This window comes from Stegostoma tigrinum, unplaced genomic scaffold (genome assembly GCF_030684315.1).
Source record: "Stegostoma tigrinum isolate sSteTig4 unplaced genomic scaffold, sSteTig4.hap1 scaffold_127, whole genome shotgun sequence".
NCBI classification, from domain to species: domain Eukaryota; kingdom Metazoa; phylum Chordata; class Chondrichthyes; order Orectolobiformes; family Stegostomatidae; genus Stegostoma; species Stegostoma tigrinum.
The window spans coordinates 804778-825589 of NW_026728075.1; the positions used below are offsets into that span (position 1 = coordinate 804778).

General features: G+C 42.6%; 1 long non-coding RNA gene across 2 annotated transcripts in view; it reads left to right on the forward strand.

Moving 5' to 3' along the window:
* The first annotated feature begins 1046 nt into the window (after nt 1-1046).
* The window catches only part of LOC132207709 (uncharacterized), a 49820-nt gene continuing 30054 nt past the window's right edge, over nt 1047-20812 (forward strand). For both annotated transcript variants that reach the window (XR_009443723.1, XR_009443724.1), the window contains exon 1: nt 1047-1510. This is a non-coding gene — a long non-coding RNA (uncharacterized LOC132207709). The remainder of the gene's footprint in view (nt 1511-20812) is intronic.

Genomic DNA, 20812 nt, shown 5'->3' on the forward strand with positions numbered 1-20812 from the left:
ACACGCACTCTTTGGTAGGGGTTTCCTTTAAGAGCGCTTCCAGAAATAAACCTGCCTTGTCCCAGGATCTGTTCTATTTGGTATGAGAGGGATGTGATGATTTGACTCCTGTACAATCTTCCTCCGCCATGCGGCAGGGGAGGAGCATTGAAAGCAGATCTCAGCTCTTGTGGAGAGAGAGAGAGAGAGAGCGTGAGGCAGCGGCTGCGAAACGCGATGGGAGTGAGGACGGACTGAAGAACCATGGCATCGCCGCTGTGTACTTAGTGCAGCCACCAGGCTCTCGGGGGAGGACAGCAAAGGAGGATTTTGTGTTGTCCTTTTTATTTGCAATAATCCGGGGTGGGGAAGGGGAGAGAGAGCTGAGATAATGGGAACTGCAGATGCTGGAGAATTCCAAGATAATAAAATGTGAGGCTGGATGAACACAGCAGGCCAAGCAGCATCTCAGGAGCACAAAAGCTGACGTTTCGGGCCTAGACCCTTCATCAGAGAGGGGGATGGGGAGAGAGGGGGAGGCGGACCGAAGATGGAGAGTAAAGAAGATAGGTGGGGAGGAGAGTATAGGTGGGGAGGTAGGGAGGGGATAGGTCAGTCCAGGGAAGACGGACAGGTCAAGGAGGTGGGATGAGGTTAGTAGGTAGATGGAGGTGCGGCTTGGGGTGGGAGGAAGGGATGGGTGAGAGGAAGAACCGGTTAGGGAGGCAGAGACAGGTTGGACTGGTTTTGGGATGCAGTGGGTGGGTGGCGGGTGGGGGAGAGCTGGGCTGGGCTGGTTGTGTGGTGCAGTGGGGGGAGGGGACGAACTGGGCTGGTTTAGGGATGCTAAATCTCCCCTTCCCCCACCGCATCCCTAAACCAGCCCAGTTCGTCCCCTCCCCCCACTGCACCACACAACCAGCCCAGCTCTTCCCCCCACCCACTGCATCCCAAAACCAGTCCAACCTGTCTCTGCCTCCCTAACCGGTTCTTCCTCTCACCCATCCCTTCCTCCCACCCCAAGCCGCACCCCCATCTACCTACTAACCTCATCCCACCTCCTTGACCTGTCCGTCTTCCCTGGACTGACCTATCCCCGCCCTACCTCCCCACCTATACTGTCCTCTCCACCTATCTTTACTCTCCATCTTCGGTCCGCCTCCCCCTCTCTCCCTATTTATTCCAGTTCCCTCTCCCCATCCCCCTCTCTGATGAAGGGTCTAGGCCCGAAACGTCAGCTTTTGTGCTCCTTAGATGCTGTTTGGCCTGCTGTGCTCATCCAACCTCACATCGGTCGTTCTCCTCCTGTCCCTGCCTCTATGCACACACACTGCCAGGCATAGTCTTCCTCCCTCTGTGTGTGTGTGTGTGTGTCTCTCTCTCGCTCCAGCTCCTAAAACCTAAGATGCATCGGATACACACACACATCAACAAGCCATGGGGAAAGATCAGGAATTACTGCAAGCTGTCAAAACCGAAGATGTGGCTGCAGTGCAGAAGCTGTTGCAAAGGCCGAAACAAGGCAAAGCGAGTGAGTACCCTTTACACACCGTTCCATTGGCTGATCTGAATGTGCCTGCGTTTTTTTTGTGTGTGTGTGTTTTGCAAATGTCCTGTTATTGTGGAGTAGGAGGGGAGGGAGTTTGGTCTGTTGTTCAATATGGGCTCTCCTATCTTGACCGATGCTGTTAGCGACTCTTGATACAGTGCAATCGGTGGGAATGTAGCATTAGCCTGAATAGTGCGTTCTCTCTCCCTCAGACAGCTCCCCTGCATCCCGTAGCTTCACAAGCCGGCGCTTTCTGCTCCTAACAGCGCAGATTGGACGTTGAGGATAGATAAGGTCAATACTGGGAATCCTAGATTCCCTATCAACCGGGCAAGAGATTGCAGATGGTTTGCAGCGAATCCACGGTTGAGATACAACGCACAGAATCAGTTAGTATAAGGGGAAAGGTGGTTCTGGAGGTTTGCACTGTTCTGTTTCGGCAAAAAAAGTGCCCGACCAGAGAATATCAGGCCAGTGACTAAGATGGTTAAACAGCTAATTCTAGTGGAAAGCTGTCAAGAAGGTAATAGCTCCGAGTCTCGCTTCTGAGGAAGTGCAAACTGGAGATCTTGTTTGACCCACTCTGTGCAGGTTGTTGCTGCTGTGTTGCAAAGAGAGCCTAGAGACGTGAGGGGGGACTTGGATGTGACAAATGCAGTGACTCCACACCCGGGCAGTGGTTTGGCAACATGATTCGGACCCCGTTAGCTTGCAGCCCTCTGACGCTGTTCCCTTACTGCCGGATGCTCACTGGCTCGCACGCCCCAAACAACCGGGGCTATTTTAAATTTAACCCCTTGATTGATGGGCTGACAAGTGCCTGTTGATGACAAAGCAATAGATGCTGCAGATCTGGTAATTCGAAGCAGTTTTGCTGGGAGACGCTTTAATTGATAGATTTCAATTCTAAAATTAACCAGGATTAAACGGGGGAGACCTCGAGCTGGCTGATCTATGATGTAGTAATAACAGTATTTTCGGAAAGATTGTCTGAGACGCAGGAGTGATGTCTCTCCCAGCTATCCTGGCTGCAAGGAGGATGAAAAGGCAACCCTTTCCGAACAAGGCCCAGTGAGGATTTCTGAAACATTTATGTATCGCTTAACTGGAAACTTGATAATGTACGCCACAATGTGGGAGGGGGAATCTTATTCAGTTCTATATTTGCCTCAAGCTTCACTCCAGATATTTTGTTAAAAATAAAAGAATAATGGGATTTGAAGGGTACGCTGTGAGTAAATCGTGGGAAAATGTTAATTTATTTTGATGTGACTTGCTCCTACATGAGTAAAACATATTGTGATTAAGGATGATGGAATAAACTAAAAGCATTATTTGCCAGGATGAGATTCTGTCATAGTCTGGAGATGCGCTGCTCTGCTATCCAGTTATGAAGAGCTGCTGCAGTTGTGTTCCACAAGACTCCAATTGTTGGATGCAGTGGAAGTCTTTGAGGAGAAGACACCATGTCCCTTTAAAAATAGTTTCTTACTGATTGATCATGTCACACACACTACTTTGATTTGTAATTTTCTGGCTTATTCTCTGGTGTTGAGAACCTTTGTGGGTTGACTCTCCCTTTGACCTCATGATCCCTGTTGAGTTTAGATTTTGCATGCGTGGCCTGTGCATTTGTTGGATTTCTCTCTATTGGTTCTCTAAGTTCACTGGCTGAATGCAACACTGTATCAACGTTTACCAATAATGATCATATCTGTGATGATGATGCTATTTTCCTTGGGACAGATAATGAAAATCTCCATGCTTCACAAAGTCTGTCTTCGTGTCTATTGGTGCTCCATAACTGGTGACCATGCCTTCAGCTGACAATGCCTTAAGCTCTGGAATTTCTTCCATAAACCTCACCACTCCTTTACCACCCCCCCCCCCCGACCATGTTCTCCTTTACATTATTGGTTATAAAATACCAGAGCGGTTACCTGTGTTGATATTGCCAGTGTCACGTTTGATTAGATCATTCCTCCTATGAAATATTGTGAGACGTTTTACTTTTACCAATGCAAGATGCATACATGCTGTTGTTATTAGACAATAAGTCGAGGTGGGAGGGTGCGGTATCATTGGGATTTAAATGGCTGGAGAGGCCTTACGCCAAATACCCAGCAGGTAGCTGTGTTGGGGCTGGCTTTGAGGGTGGGGTGGCAGATGGTGACTGTCTCTTCTAAATTAGCCCATGCTCCCATTAGAGGATCATACGTAATGCCTTGCTTATCACCAGTCTTCAAAATTCTGACAACACCCCAACTCCCCAACATATCCTCACTAGGGCCTACCAATTCTTCTCACTTGGTGAGCTGAATCTGGAACAATTGTCTAAGTCCCAAGTGCAATACCAGTAATGACCACGTCTTCTGGTGGTGCTGCTGGTACAGTGCTGGAATGCTGCCAATCTCTTACTGGCCTGAATCTCTCTGAGGCAGGACATCTTCATGTATAAGTGGAGCAATCAACCCATCAGATGGTTGCAGAGCTTGGCAGACTTCCCCACCTCTGTGCTTTTAGTCATAGAGGTGGGGAACCCAGAGTCTTGTGTAATTCAGCCCTGAGGCAGTTAACCCTTACTTGCCTTCTGAAGTAGTGTAGCAAATAGTTCATAAAAATGGGCAATAAAATGGTGACTTTGCCAGCATAATCCACATAATTAGAACTTTTCTTTATTAAATTGGGAACTCTGTGTGGTGTGTGCAATGCTAATGGAAGTACAGATCCTGGCTAAGCCCAGTGTTCTGTCTCCACCTCCCATGATAATACAAGGTACTGACTGATTGGTTTCTTGGCTGAGACTGTGGTCACTTACTTTGCAGCCAAAAACACGAAGCAGTGTTTTTAGGAGAGGATGGGACAAAATATTTAGAGTGTCGAGAGGGCCCATAAAGTTTTGCAACTGAAGACATCAAAGCTGCTAGAGTTTAAAAATAACTTGGATCTGTATTTGAACTAACATTAATGTAGAGGGCCAAGAGATGGAAAACAGGATTCAACTTGAAAGTTTTAATTTGGCTGGCAAAGATGCGCTGGGCCAAATGCTCTCCTTCCATTGCTGCAAATTTCCACGATATTCCAAAATCATGTCAAAGATTTCTGAAGAAGGGTCTTGGCTTGAAACATCAGCCTTCCTGCTCCTCTGATGTTGCTTGGCCTGCTGTGTACATCCAGCTCTACACCTTGTTATCTCTGTTGTAGAGCATCTATGTGCCCCACTGTTATTTTACTATCATGCCAGATGTGTAGTACGTGATTTCTCTGCAAGTTGGTCTGACAAATTAAAATCATGAGACATTTTTATTCTCTTAATGATAAAACTCAAAATTCCAACTGCACCTATGTCAACTCCTGTGCTGTGACATGTCTTTACAGATTGAAAGGTGCAGTTTATTTCAGTTGGGATGATTCTTGGATTTCTGCCAGAATTCAGCAGTTTGAGGTTTGCTGTGACAATTCCATGCCTTTTGACCTTCAACACAATCACAGTGAAAATGACGTGGAAATTACAATATGGATACTGTGTGTGTGTGTGTGTGTGTGTGTGTGTGTGTGTACCTTGTGATATTTGATATAATCATTTGATATAATCAGTGGCGTTACTTTGGAGAGGTTTTGGTCCATCCTTTGAATATTGAAGTAGAATGTAAAGCTCTTCCAGAAGTTCGCTAATGACATAGAACATCAGTCTGATGAAAACCTACCTCTTCCCCTTGCTATTATCTACTTGTTATTGCAGTATCAGTTTCTGAGACATGCCTTAGCATCCATTAAAGACGTGAATAAAGGCAAACAGTTGCCACTCACTCTAACCAACGTTTTTAGATAAAGATTTTACCCTCTACGTGGACATGAGTCTTGATCCCATGTGCCCACTCTGTTCCAGTGAATGCTTTATTCATCCTTACTTTGACCACTTGCTGAACCGATTCCTAAATATTGACTTGGCTGCCTGTTCAGTCATTAATTCTGGTTGCACATTTTGAACTCTGTGTTTGATGCAGCAGTTGGAAACAAGGGCTTGTGCTGCTTTAGTTATACCATCAATAGAGACTTTAAATAGTCATTAAAGAAAGGAAGAACTGGCACTGAATAAATTACCTGGGGTTTTTTTGTATTCATTCTTAGAATGGAGCTGCTGCTGGCTGGCCAGTATTTATTGCCCACTCATAGCTGCCCTTGACAAGGTGTTGGTGAGCTGCCTTCTTGAACCATGGCTTGGAGGGCAACTTGCAGGTGGTGGTATTCCCATAAATTTGCTGCCCTTATCTTTCTAGATGGTAGTATTTATGAAAGTGTTGGTTTCTAAAGAGCCTTGGTGAATTTATGCAGGGGATTTTGTAGATGATGTGCACAGCTGCTACTTCCCATCACTGGTGGAGGGAATGAATTTTTCTCGCTATTGCTTTGTTAACTGTAGCAGTTTGCTGTGCCTAAATTGACTGCTACATTTCCTGACATTGCAATAGTGACTACACTTCCAAAATATGAATACTGCTGAGAAAAGGCATATATTGCTACAGCTTTTCAACTTGCACTTAACAGGACAATTCGCATCAAATACAATGTAAAACGATCAACTATTATAGTAAATAAGAAGTGAGTCCTGGTGTTTTCCCTGTGGAAACACCTCAGAGTCCACTGTAATTGCTTTATTCATCTTTACTTCAACCATTTGCTGTACCTGTTCCTAAATATTGATGTGGTTCCACTTCCAAATGAATCAGCACTCTCTTTGTGTACAGCTTTTCCCTTCACTTCTTGCAAATTGCCCCAATAAGTGCAAGATGAAAAGGATAAACAAAATGTATTTTTTTCAAGTTCTGTATTACCAACTGATTACTGCCAAAATACTTCATTGGCTGTAAAGTGCTTTGGAATGTCCTGAGGTCATGAAAGGGAAGAAAGAGAAGGCTTTCTTTCTTAACATTGTGCATTTCACAGCTTTAGGATATCCCAAACAACTTCTGGCCAAGAGAATAGTTGAGAATTGGAGTCACTGTCATAATGTGGAAACACGGCAGTCCATATGTGCACAGTGAGATCTCACAAACGGCAACATCACAGTGACCAGAAAACCCCTTCAGTAATATCAGTTCAGAGCTTAGTATTGACCAAAACACCAGGATAACTCTGCTTGACAACAGAGGCATTATATTACCTGAGAGGGAATATGAGTATTTAACAACTGGACACCTGAAGCCACAATTTCCAAGTGTTGGTTCGAATGGTATCATCCAAAGGTCAGCACCTCCAACAATGGAGCACTGGGTATGTTAGCCGAGATTTTCTTCTCAGGTCTACAGATCCTGACTTGAACAATGACATTCTGTCTTAACGGTTGGAGTGAAACCCACTGAGCTGCAGCTAATATCCAATGATTGATCTGTATAGTGAGTGAAAGGAAAATGGTGTAAACACCACACTGTGCAGCCTGCTCTCATTCACTCACTCGGAGCAAATTTTCAGAAACTTGCCGGTAGATTGTGAGTGCACCTTCTTATTAAGCTGCTGCTTGTAGCCGCTCCTGCCAGGAGACCTGCTGTCATGGTGTGCCAATTCTGTCTGTCTTATGCCACCCTCATACATCGGTTGTGGTTTGTTGGCAGCCATTCTGTGACACCACTCTGTGACCTGTTCCTGGGAAGATAGGGTTCTCCTGTGAGGAAAGGTCGGATCTGTACCAGTTGGAACTCAGAAGAATGAGAATTGATCCTATGGCAATATATAAAATCCTGAGGGGACTTGATACATTGTGTACAGGGAAAATGTTTCCTCTCGTGAGGGAATCTCAAAAAAGGGGGTACAATTTAAGAACAGGAGGTCTTCTTTCTATGATGGAGACGAGGAGGATTTCCATCAGAGGGGTATGGGTCTCTGGAATTCTCTTCCCCAAAAAGTATTGGCGGCTGTAACATTGACTTTATTCTAGGTTGAGTTCGATGGTTTTTTGATAGATGTGGGAGACGAGGGCTTGGGGAAAAGGGACAGAGGGGCTTGAGTCCACAAGCAGATCAGCCACTGAATGGTGGAGCAGAGTTAAAGGGCTGAATGGCTTTCTGTTGCTCTCAAATGACATGTTCCTATATTCCGTTCTAACATCCATCATCCAACTGCACATAGGTTGACCCCTCTTCCTGCTGCTGTCCAGAATCTCTTAGCTTGTAAGCTCAGATCAAATAGCCAAAATTGTGACTCTTATTTGCTCGGTGTCACTTATTAAACTTGGAGAGAGGAAAAAGGAGTATATGAGTACCTTTTGTTCTTCTCATTTTAGATTCAATCTTTTTATAATATTTCTGAGAACTGCTTGAGAAACAGAGTTATAGAATCATACAGCATGGAAACAGACTCTTCAGTCAAACCAGCCCGTGCCAAACATATTTTCGAGCTAAACTAGTCCCACCTGCCTGCTCCTGGTCCATAACTCTCCAAATCTTTCCTGTTCATGTACGATTCTAAGTGTCTTTTAAGTGTTATAGCATCTAACTCAGGAAATGAATAGTTTTTTTGTGGGTGCATGTGGAATGTACTGTATCATGGTGAGGGAAAGTAAAAGGTGTATTCAGATTGAGGAAATGAATGCTGGCCTGAACAGAATTGGTTGCTTTGTATGGCCTTATTGATTTTGCTTGCCTCTCGTACCTTGTCATAAAACTGCTTATAACTTCAAAGGAAGGAGAATAGCAATTGCTGTGGGTTTTGCAGAACACATTGCAAGTACATACAGATTTATTTTTTAAAAAAGCTATTAAACCAAAGAAATGGAATTGCACAATAAATCAGAAAGTAATGTGGCAGCCTAGCTGCTTGTTGAAGCACTTAGACTTTGTATAGATGGCTTTGTGCTTTGCCATCCACTTTCCACAATGGTTAAAATCATAAAATTGTACAGCACAGAATGAGTGCATTCAATCCATTATGCCTGGGTTGACTGGCGGAAAGAGATTTCTGATCTGCCCCACTTGCCAGTCTTTTCTCTGCACCACTGCAAATATTTCCCATTTTAAACTACTTCATTCCTCCTGCCTCAGAGCATCTTGCTTTCATTGTGCTGCTTGGGTTGCCCTAGAAACACAATTGGCAAAGTGGGTGGCAAGAGAGGTGATTCATTCTGAATGCCTCTTTTTAAAATATTATTTATTTATTGAATGTGGGCATCACTGATACGGGGCCAGCATTAATTGCTCATGAGCAAATGCTCCTGAGCTGCCTTCCAAAACCACAGTATTCCCAAAGCGATGATAAGGAGGGAGCTGCAGAATTCTCAATCAGTAAAGATGATGGAATGGCAACATTTTCATGTCAGGATTGTGTGTACATCCGAAGATTGGAGGGAAACTGAGAAGTGATGCCCCCATGTGCCTGCTGTCCTTGCCCTGCTGGTTGGTAGATGTTGTGGGTTCTGGAGAAACCTTTGAAGAAATGTTGTTGCGTTACTGCACTGTATCTTGTAGATTCCAGTTGGAGCATCCACTTTAAGGCATCTACTTGCATCCTCATTCGAGATTCTCTATTCTGAGTGTAGGGAGCCACTTACTATGCTAGTATTGTATGGTGCTGACTGTTTACAAGCTGCCAATCAAGATGAAGTCACGGAGAAAAGAAATAGCTGTGATGTGAAGGTACATGACAGATTCCATTGTTACTGTGTTGGCTTAGTAGAAATATCACCATTGAGTCAAAAGGTTGTCGATTCAAGTCACTTTCTCGAGATATGAGCACGTTTCACTGCAGTCTTGAAGGAGTGCTGCAATGTCAGAGGTACTTTTTATTGGGTGAGAAATTAAGTTCAGGTTTGGCCTTCACCAAATATTGTACTTATTTGGCTGAAAAAAATGCTTTGGAGATGTCCTGAAGCTCAGAGAGAGATTATATAAAGGCAAGTTATTTGTGGATTTCTGTCGGAGAGTTGGCTCCAGTTATATTTTCTCAACAGCTGTGTGATTTGAAGCTAATATTCGTAACTTTCAAATTTTACAATCTATTCCTGAAATGTTTGATGCACTATTAGGCACTATGTATTGTTCATCTTTTTAAAAATGAAAGAAGAGGAATTCTGTTGCATGAGGATTCTCCAGTGGCTTCTATAATATTGGACATAGTATAATTTCATTTCGAAAAATGATGAGATTACAACCATATTTCATAACTAAACACCATGCTTCACTTTGCAGAAGTCATGATAATACAAATTACATGCTTTTTAATAATGTGGGGTACATCGAGCATTTAAGTGTAATTTGGATGAGTAGGTGCAGCTTTACAGAGTCATCCTATGATCTAAAATACAGAGATGCTCATTGTATTTGGAGTGGCGATTGGATGGGAGGAGGAGGCTGGCCTTATTTTATCTGTATTTATTATTATTTACAGAAGCCTGGAGCTTCTCAAACCAGAGTAGTGCTTGATATTTCAATGTGTTGACCTATCTACCAGTGGAAAGAAAAGTTATGAAAGTACCAGATGCTGTAATAAAATGAATGAATTACATGTAATTTCTACCCAACACTCTCACAATCTTGATGGTTAATGTGGGTTATAGTTCAGTGAAGAATTTCTGGCAAAGAAAACAAAGTGCTTTATTCTATTGAACTATCACACAAACATCAGATGAGTTTGTATCATTGAGTGACATGTTTTATTGGTGTTTGAAGAGTGAATGATCCTCCCTGACAGAAGCAAGAGACTCCTGCCCATTGATGCTTGATGACTGGCTGTAGCCAATTACTTGTGAGTGAATTTGAATGACTGTGACATCCAATAGGCAGAGCTGGTGGATGTGTCTTTTTAATATCGCCATTGCATTTCATAACCATATTGGAACACATGTATGAAGGCACAAAACCAATCCTTTTCCCTGACTGAAGACACTGGCATTTACCAGAGCTGTGGTTCATGATGAACCAATCACAATCAAATGACAGAGAAATAATACCATTTCAAAGCGAAGTTCACCCAGCTTTCAGCTGCATTGAAGATCCTTTCTTGTGGAGTGAAATAGAAGTTCTATGTTAAGAAACGATGATTAGTCAAAACGTAGCCTTTTACAATTAAATTACAAGCTAAAATGAGGCTGTACTGCAAAGTATGAGCAATGTATTTTTTCACGAGTAAAGCTGAGTCTGCAGTCTTAAATACTAATGTGCATCATTGCATTATCCCTTTGTATAAGTTATTCAAGATTAAGGTTAAGAGTCATGGTATTTGAATGTAGCAGAATGCACACTCATCCAACAAACATCGGAGGGCTCGCGTATCTTTCACACATCTTATATGAGGCCAACATTTGAGAAAGAACACCAGCTGCCAGGATTTGGTTCTCCAATTGAGCACCCACTATTTGCAGGAGTGTCATGAGACCAAGAATTGACTTGTTCTCAGTGGGAGCATCACAGGGCACAGAATAGTGACCATACATTCTATCAGGGCTGTAAATCTGAAACGTCAATTTTTCTGCTCCTCTTATGCTGCCCGACCTCTCATGTTCCTCCAGCTCCACACTGTGTTGACTCTGACTCCAACATCTGCAGCTCTTGATATCTCCGAGTGACTGTGCATAGCAACCTTTTGAAAAGAGATATCACTTATGAGCAGTGGTTGTGGGTAGCTCTGATTCCCATTCCTTCCTTTAATCTGGCATGCAGAGATTACTAGTAATGTCTTCTTCATCACTTAGATCCGATAACATATCACAGACTGGTCTGTGTCATTCAATTCCAAACCAGACAGTTTTTGTACTGCCTGAGCCTTTGGTGGATATAAAATAAAGATGGTACTGGGGAAGGATCACCATAGCCTTTCAGCTATTCTACCCTAGTGGCCAAAACGACACAGATTCCCGAAGGTTGTATGTTTGGCACGGTATGTATGAAGTAAATACTAATAGTACGGAAATTGCTCTGAGATGCCTCAGAGCGGAATATGCTGTAAGGAGGAAAGTTGAATTCTAATGCACTTTCCATTACATTCAACTTGAAATATTTCAGCATATACTTGGTTGGTTAGCTGAGTTGGCTGGATGGCTGGTTTGGGATGCAAAATGATACCAATAGTGTGAGTCCGATTCTTGTACCGGCTGAGTTTCCCGTGAAGGACTGTATGCCAGGGAGAAGTTGTAATTTCAATAATATTTGAAAAAAACAAAGCTGTCAATAGGAAATTCTGCCTTTTCACCGAGTTATCTCTTCAAAAGTCAGGAGGATACAGCGCAGAAACAAAAAGAAGGGGAATGCGTCAAAGCATCGCAATGTGGACAAGTCTGAGGCCGATCTCCTTAATGATGAGACCAGGAGCTTTAAAAGATTGGTGTGTCAAGACAAACAGACCATTACAGGATAGAGTTCAAGTAGAAAAGATTGCTTTTATCTCAAGGCAGTTCAAATTCATGAAGCTTGGCCAGACTGCATCTGGAATTCAATGTTCAGTTTTGGTCAGCATGCCTCAGAGAAGAAGGCCTTTTGAGGAGGTAAATTGTAGATTCACCAGAATGATTGCAGGGCTTAAAGAGTCAAGTTATGGAGACAGGTTGTCTGGACATAGCTTATCTCTTCAGTTTAGATGGTCCACATTGATCTCAACAAAATATTTAACATGATGAATAGATTCATTAGGATAAATATAGAGGAACTGTTTCCTCTTGGGGTGAATCCAGAACAAAAGATTAATACTTAATATTGGAACCCAAGCTGAGCAGGAGCAGCTGTCTATACAGAAGACGGGGGAAATCTGAAATTCCCTCCAGAAGGCTGTCTTTGTGCATCATTTTAAATTTTCTGATAACATGGTGTGAAGCTGAATGAACACAGCAGATTCTCCAGCATCGGCAGTTCCTACTATCTCTGTATAAATTTTCTGATAGTTTTCTTTTGTTCAGTGAGGTTTTGAAGGAATTTAGAGCAAAGCGTGGGAAGATGAAGTTGAGCTGGGATCATCAATAATCCAATTGAATGATGGAGCCGGCCTATTTGAATGTTTTAATGAACATTATTTGTGAAGCGTGTACATCACATAGAGGTTTCAAGGTGATGATGTCTTGCTTTAATCTCTTCAAACTGAGAAAGACAGAACTTTAAAATAAAGCAATGTAACCAAATTAACTCAGTATGTACTCGGGCTCAGATACAATAGTATTTTCAATTGGCAACATCAATGTGATATAAAACCCATGATAATCTCAACGGACATAAGATGAACTGACTACTCTGACACATATCAGTTATGGTCAATAAAACTTGTGATCAGCAGTCAACCCACAATTGAAACTGATTCATGTCATTGGGTGCCTTTGTTTCCGATTAGTAGTAAACCAAAGGACATCGACATGCTACTGTAAATGTCAGCAAAGAAATCACTGGTGAGGAGTGAAACAGTTGACGATGTGAAGACTAAATGCAAGGGTGCCCGTTATAATACCTTAAATTACAGGAAGAATAAAGTATTTGTTTTTTCATGATATAAGATGCACAAACAATGTGTGTACGATACATAGGTCAGGGTGTTTTCTATTGCATGCAAATACCATAGACTTTTGCCTTTATTCGGAAAAGATAAAAAAAAGGTGTGCATTAGTATTTCAGTGGGAGGACTCTGCTTTGCTCCTGGAAAACATATTATTCATACACCACTGTAGAATATTGCCAAATTTTCCCTGTAGCTCGAGGTTAATTTCAAAGACTATGTTTTGACAACTTAATATGATGCTTTTCGTTATATTAATTTTTTAAATTATATTGGGCCAAATTTTTACAGTAGAACTAAAATAGGTGAACCTGGATTTTAGATGTTATTTTCTCTCTATTTGATTGCTTTATAATTCTGATGGAATTACTGTGTGCCCTGTGTCTGCTTCATATGCTCTTCAGGCTCCAAATGCCTCAAGTATTATATTTTATTAATAGGAATAGGACAATCTAACTGTTGTTCAGTATGATATTTATATAGATTGAAGGAATTACTCATGGATGATGATTAAGTACTATTGATGGAACGCCCCCCTCGTTTGTAATGACTGTAAGGCTCTATCTCCTTATCACTATGAATTCTCACATTATTTTACTGTTCTCTGTTCATTTAAACCCCAGTGGATCACTGAATCAATTGAACAGGTAATGGCAGGAAGGCAAACTGCTCAGACACACACAAACTGGTGTTTCTGTATCATAGGAGGCCTTACAGCTCCTTAAGCTTATTCTACCTTTAACTTAGATAACGGACAAACTGAATCCAAACTCCATTGACCTGCCCTGATTCCATATTGCTTCATTTTGCCAAATGAAAATCTACCAGTCTCTCAGTTCTGAAACTTTCAATTGAAATTTAACCTTTTTGGATGTCAGAGTTCCAGACTTCGGTCACACTGTGTACAATGCTGCTTCCTGACGGTGCCCAAGATCGGCCTAGCCCTGATGTTACGTTTATGCTGTGTCGTTCAGAATTCCCAAACCAAATGAAACAGCCGGAACATTGGAACAGGAAGAGGCCATTTAGTCTCTCAAGCCTGTTCTGCCACTTTGTGAGATCATAGCCAATATGTGACCCAACTCTGTATAGCCACCTTTGCTCTATATTCTTTGACACCCTCAGCTAACAAAAATAAATCAATCATTTTTTAAAAAAAATTGACAATTGTGAAGTAAGGTCTAAATGCAGCCGCCCTTTGTATAAAACAATTATTCCTGAAAGGCCTGACTCAAATTTTTTGAAGACGCTCGCCGCCATAGACTTTCAAATGAGCAGAAACATCTTTTTACGACTTTTCCCCTTATTATTTTAAAATCTTCAGTCAATTTATGCCTTAATATTTTTGAATTATAGCAGCTACAGCCCTTGTTTGTGTAATCTCTCTTCATTATTTCACCCTTGTCGGTTTTTAGAAGTATTATTCTGATAAACCTACATTTACAAGGTTAGAATATCCTTTCTAAGACATGGTGTCCAAAACTCCTCTTGAGATGTGGTCTGTCTGGAGCTTCATATCACTGAAGCATGATTTCTATCCTGTTGCATTCTAGTAAGGCCATTAGCCTATTCAATTATTTCATTTTCCCCTGTCTACCCAATAGAGTGCTTTAATCACCATACATACCAGGAAGCAATGGGAGATCTGTTGATTCCCCTCAGCAAAATGTCTTGCCTCAAGTTGGTACCTTGGGGTGGAAGGTATTCGAAACTGAGGCAGATATTGAACCTGTAATGTTCTGTCCATGACATGGACTTACCTGTGGAATAATTTGCCTCTTTTTGAAATTAAAGTTCAAAACACATTCTCTCAGCTAATTCACTCCTTCTTCAATGCAATGAAATTGTCTTTAGCTTTCCCAGTTTTCTATTTCTTTCACAAGTTGAAAACCCAAGTCAGCCTCCTGCTGCTTATGGACTGGGCCGTATCATGCAGTACATGCTGTGGTTGCTGATTGGTTTGTGGAATTGTGACTAGTTGTGGATGCTACAGGTCATCAGCCTGACGACAGCTCTCTTGTTCCTGGGAAAGTGAACAGCTTGTGGGTGTGAATGATACCGTGGAAGCCTTCAGGCCTCAGAAATGGAAGGTAGAGTCTCTCTTTGTCTCTGCAGTAAATAATACTTGGAACTAAAAGAAAACCAGTTGTTTCGCTCAACACTTGTTGTAAGCTGTTGCTTTTAACCAATAAGCCAAAGACTTTGTAATTTGTGAACTGGTCGCTCTGTGCCTCCTATGAAGCAGTGAAGGAAACAAAAAGAAAGATCAGAGAACTGAAGGATTCAGGAAACAAAATTTTTATTTATTCATTCACAGGGTGGGGGCGTTGCTGGTTAAGCCAGTATTTATTGCCCTTCCCTATTTGCCCAGAGGCCAGTTAAGAGTCAACCATGTTGCTGTGGGTCTGAAGTCACGTGTAGGCCAGACCAGGTAAGGAAAGCAGTTTTCTTCCCTAAATGACATTTGTGAACCAGACGGCTTTTTCCGACAGTCAACGATGGATTCGTGGTCATTGTTTAGACTCTTAATTCCAGATTTTTAAATTACATTCAAATTCCACCGTCTGTCACGGCAGAATATGAATCCAGGTGCCCAGAATATTACTCGGGTCTTTGGCTACACAGTCCAAGGCCCTCCTTGGCCCCATTCCTCCTTACCTTGGTCAATCCCTCCAAATCTAAAACTCTCTGTGATTCTTTCATTCCTTCAAATCTGGCTTCTTCCACATCCTTAATTTCATAGAATATAACATAGAACATTACAGCACAGTAGAGGCCCTTCGGCCCTTGATGTTGTGCCGACCAGCCAGACCAATCTGAAGCCCATCTAACCTACACTATTCCATATGCTTGTCCAATGACGTCTTAAATGTACTTAACTTTCCTTTGTCTTCACTGTTCCAGCAGTTTTAGCTTCAGGTTCCTACTGCCTTACCATTGTAATTCCCTCACAAACCTCTCTACTGTACTTAACCCCTTAGAAGTGTAAGTTTTGTAATTGATACCACAGAATCCCTGCAGTACTGATAGAGGCTATTCAGCCCATCAGGTCAGCACCAACTCTTTGCAGAGTATCGCACCTGCCTTATCCCTGTAACCCAGCATTTACGAAGCCTGCTCATCTCTGGACACGACAGACAATTTGGCCCCCACACCTCAGGAAGGACATGCTTGCCCTGGAGCGTGTCCAGCGGAGATTCACACGGATCATCCCTGGAATGGTAGGTTTAACATATGGTGAACGGCTAAGGATCCTGGGATTGTGCTCATTAGAGTTTAGAAGGTTGAGGGGAGATCTGATAGAAACTTACAAGATAATGTGTGGTTTAGAAGGGGTGGACGCTAGGAAGTTGTTTCCGTTAGGTGGGGAGACTAGGACCGGTGGGCACAGCTTTAAAATTAGAGGGGGTAAATTTAAAACTGAAATGAGACGACATTTCTTCAGCCAGAGAGTGGTGGGCTTGTGGAATTCATTGCCACGGAGTGCAGTGGAGGCCGGGACGTTGGATGCCTTCAAGGCAGAGATCGACAAATTCTTGATCTCAGAAGGAATCAAGGGCTACGGGGAAAGTGCAGGGAAGTGGAGTTGAAATGCCCATCAGCCATGATTTAAATGGCGGAGTGGACTTGATGGGTCGAATGGCCTTACTTCCACTCCTATGTCTTATGGTCTTACGGTCTTAATTTACCATGGCCAATCCACCCGACCTGCACATCTTTGGACTGTGGGAGGAAGCTGGGGCACCTAGAGGAAGCCCACGCAGGCAAAGGGCAGAATGTGCAAACTCCACACAGACATTTGCCAGAGGTTAGAATTGAACTGGGTCCCTGGTGCTGTGAGGCAGCAGTGCGAACCACTGAGCCACTGTGCCATATTAATAGTATGTCAAACAGATAGCCACATTTGTCTAAAACTGGAGTCTGTGGCTGGTGTACACACTGGGAACTGAGTTAGGATCCAATGAGGCAGTGCTCCTTAAACATCTTGCCACTGTGACCCATTTTGAGGCCTAAAACATCTTGCATCCCCTCTGTGAGGCATGTATGGGTGCGGGGTCATTGGGGGAAGTTGTGAGTTGTTGGGTGGCCTGTGAGAACAGGAAACTGTTAGAATAGGCACACAGTTGATAGAACATGGTCAGAACTTTGTGAATATCATTCCTACCTCAGAACCTGCAGCCTCAACATTTCAGATCATTTTGGGAAAGATCACATGGAGTGCTGCGCTAAAGCTGCAGCACTGAGTTTCTGCCACTAGTTGTCCTCAGTGAGCAACGGGAAGTCAGAAATCTTTTACAATGATGGAAACCAATGAACATGTTCCAATGTCTTCCATAGAGCCAGCCAGTTTCGAAGGAAAAAAAACATGCCTAGCCCTCAGAAATCTTTCAAAGTAACTCTTACAGTAGATCATCTTACAGTACAATGACAATTCGTAGACAAAGCTGGTGGCTACCCATGCACAGAAAGATCCCACAAATAGGGAATGGAGTGATTTAACATTTACATAGATTTTTACAGCATAGAAACTAACTATTCAGCTGATGTGGTCCATTTTGGTGCATTTGGTTGATGCTTATTTCAGATGGGGAGGATAGGATGCTAGTTGAAAAAGAACAGTGGTGAAAACCACCAAATATATGCAATTAGATTATTCATTGGTCCACATAAAGTAAACCATTGCTGCTGTAATTCTGATTTGGAATTACTTGGCACGGCATTGGCAGTCTTAGAATCTCTAAAACAATAGTTCATGTGATGGATAATGTCACACATTTTCAGTATGGGACCAATTCCCTACTATCAAGCCATATTCTACCTGACCTAGGAGTGCTTGATATTGGTACAAGATGCAAGGTCTGGAAAGCCTTTCCTTTTCTCAGCTGAGACATCCTGGCATATAGAAAACATAATAATTTCTGGGAAATGTTGCCAAGTACACTGTCGATTTGAAACTTCCCTCCTGAAGAAATACATTCTTAAGCAACACTTATGCAAGTTTGCTGTTAGTTTTAATTGTTCTATTCAGAAATAAGCTTCATGCTGGCAGAAAGGCTATTTCATTTTAAAGGGTGACTTCTCTTGCAGCCATATTTGATGACAACAACATCATTGTCCTTGACTTCAGATCAACCACAACTTCACTTTTGTTGGAATTTCCTAGAATCATAGAATCCCTACAAGATTCTGCCTAGTGAACCTGCACCGACTTTCCAAAGAGCATCCCACCCAATTCATCCTATCCCTAATACCCTGCATTTCCCATGGCTAGCCCACACACCCCTGGACACTATGGGCAATGTAGAATGGCCAGTCCACCTAACCTGCACATCTTGTGGAAGGAAATTGGAGCACCTGGAGGAAATCCACACAGACATTTCATTTCAAATAAAGCAGCATTATATTTTTAAAAAAAACAAAAATGTACCTACTGCAGGGTTTGGGATGACACTCTAATACGTGACAACTCCCACGAACCAAAGTTGCCTGAAAAAAAATCATCTGTCCATGTTTGCCATTGTTCCTTTAAGAGGTGAGTCCACTCTTCTCTGGCAGGCTATTAAAATTCTGTCTCTTTTTTTAATGAAGCAGCTTTTTATCACTCTCTTTCTCCCCAGCACTCGATTGGAAAAGAGCTCTCTACAGCTAATTGACTTGAGGAGTTGTTGATAAGAATGGTCATATTTGCGACTACAGTCACTTAATCTAATTACAAATTGAAGCTTCTCCTTTCATGACAAATAAGATGTGCAGCTCTCCCTCTTTCTCCCCCCGTCCCCCCACCTTTCTAAACACCACTCTTTTCTTCCGGCTTTTAAATGCCAAGAATAATTATAGTTTTGCAGACGTAGCGGGGAGGACAGATTTGGGAAGAAACATAGAATTATGTGTACCCAACCTTGGAGCCTGATGTTTTTCGACTCGGCTCACTCGTGACCTTAAACAGATGTATGAATAAATGCTCTCTGATGAAGGGTCTAGGCCCGAAACGTCAGCTTTTGTGCTCCTGAGATGCTGCTTGGCCTGCTGTGTTCATCCAGCCTCACATTTTATTATCTTGGATTCTCCAGCATCTGCAGTTCCCATTATCACTATGAATAAATGCTGATCTCCCACCTCAGTAGTTCTTTTAAAGAGTGTTGCAGAATTGGTGTTTTGTAGTAATGGGGATAATTTTAACAGCCAGGTTTGACTGATGGTCTGCAAACAAATTCTTGCACTTGAAAGGACACCATCTGATGGAAATTAAATACTTTGCAGTGGTGCCTATAAGCTCTACCAGCCTGTTAAAGACTTTGTGGGATACTGGAGTGCAACACTGCTTTTGTATAATGGCTGTGCCTACACTGCACTGTTAGATGCATATTGACTAAAAAACTTCAAATAATGGCTAACTTGCTGCCTTTCCTTGTCTGACATATGAACTGGTGTAGGCCAATCAGCTTTTCTGTTTGTTATTACAGAGATTCCAGCGCAGACAGGCAGTGTACCTTTAAAACAGTTACTTGACATCATGTGTAACACTCTTGCATAAAGATACCCACCTCACCTTCAGTCAAGCTCTCAGACAATTAGGTCAGTCTGGCATGTTCAGTCAGCTACGTGCATGTAATTTGTAGTAACATCAATAAGCACTGAAACCAGACTATGAGTACGGGATGCTATAGCAGTGTAAATAGTTAGTGTTGTTAATGAACTTCAAGACATCTGTCTCAAGGAGTACCCAGTCTTTGTGGTATATGTTATGTGAGCTAACATATAGGACAGCACTCAGACCATATCATATCTAGAAGACACATCATTCTAAAGCTGGTGCTATTATGCAGTTAGATTAAGGTTGATTGGCCTTAAATCCCAAGGCAGCAGATGGTGAAATTTTAATTCAATAAAATCTGGAGATAAAAAAGAGACTAATGGCAGCAATCAAATTATTGCTAATTGTCATGAAAATTCAGCTGGTTTGCCAGTGTCCTTTAGGATACGACATCTGCTGTCTTTACCTGGACTGGCTTACATGTGACTCCAGACCCACTGCAATATGGTTCACTCTTGACTGCCCCCTGAAATGGCTCGGCAAGCCAGTCAAACTACTACAAAGCCCATACAAAGGGACTAAAGTAGATTGACTGGTCAGCGTCAAACCAATGGTAAACCTAACACCCCCTGACGCTGCAAAGCCTTCCTTCTTAAAATCTGCACCAAAATAGGGAGAGCTGTTCCACAAACGAGGCAATCGACAACCTGTCATTCTCATGCTCACTGAGTCATAGCGGACAGACAATAACCCAGACACCACCATTACCACCCTGGGTGTGCCCGGTCCAACAGGACAGACCTGACAGAGATGGTAGCACAGAAACTACAGCCAAGAAGCAATTACCCTGCGAGTCCCTGGTTTTGATTCTAGCCCATATGAAGTCTGATGGCGTCAAATCAAACATGAGCAAGGAAACATCCCACTGATTACTACCTACACCTCATTTTTAGGTATGTCTGGCATTGCTTCTAGCATGTCCTCCTGCCCTTTTCACGGAAGAAGGGTTGTTGCCCTCGTTTGATGGTAAGGGTAGAGTGGGGGATATGTCTGGATGTGATTATGTTAAGAGTAAAATTCCGCTGCTGTTGATGCCCCTTCTGAATGCCCAGTCTTAAGCTGATGGCCTTTTGGAATGCCCAGTCTTGAGCTGCTAGATGTGTTTGAAGCCTGTCCCATCTACCATGGTGTTAGTGCCACATGACAAAATGGAGGGTACACTCAAAGCCACAGCTGCTCCATGTTGAACATCACTTGGAGGTGGCATCGAGGGTGTTAAAGGCACA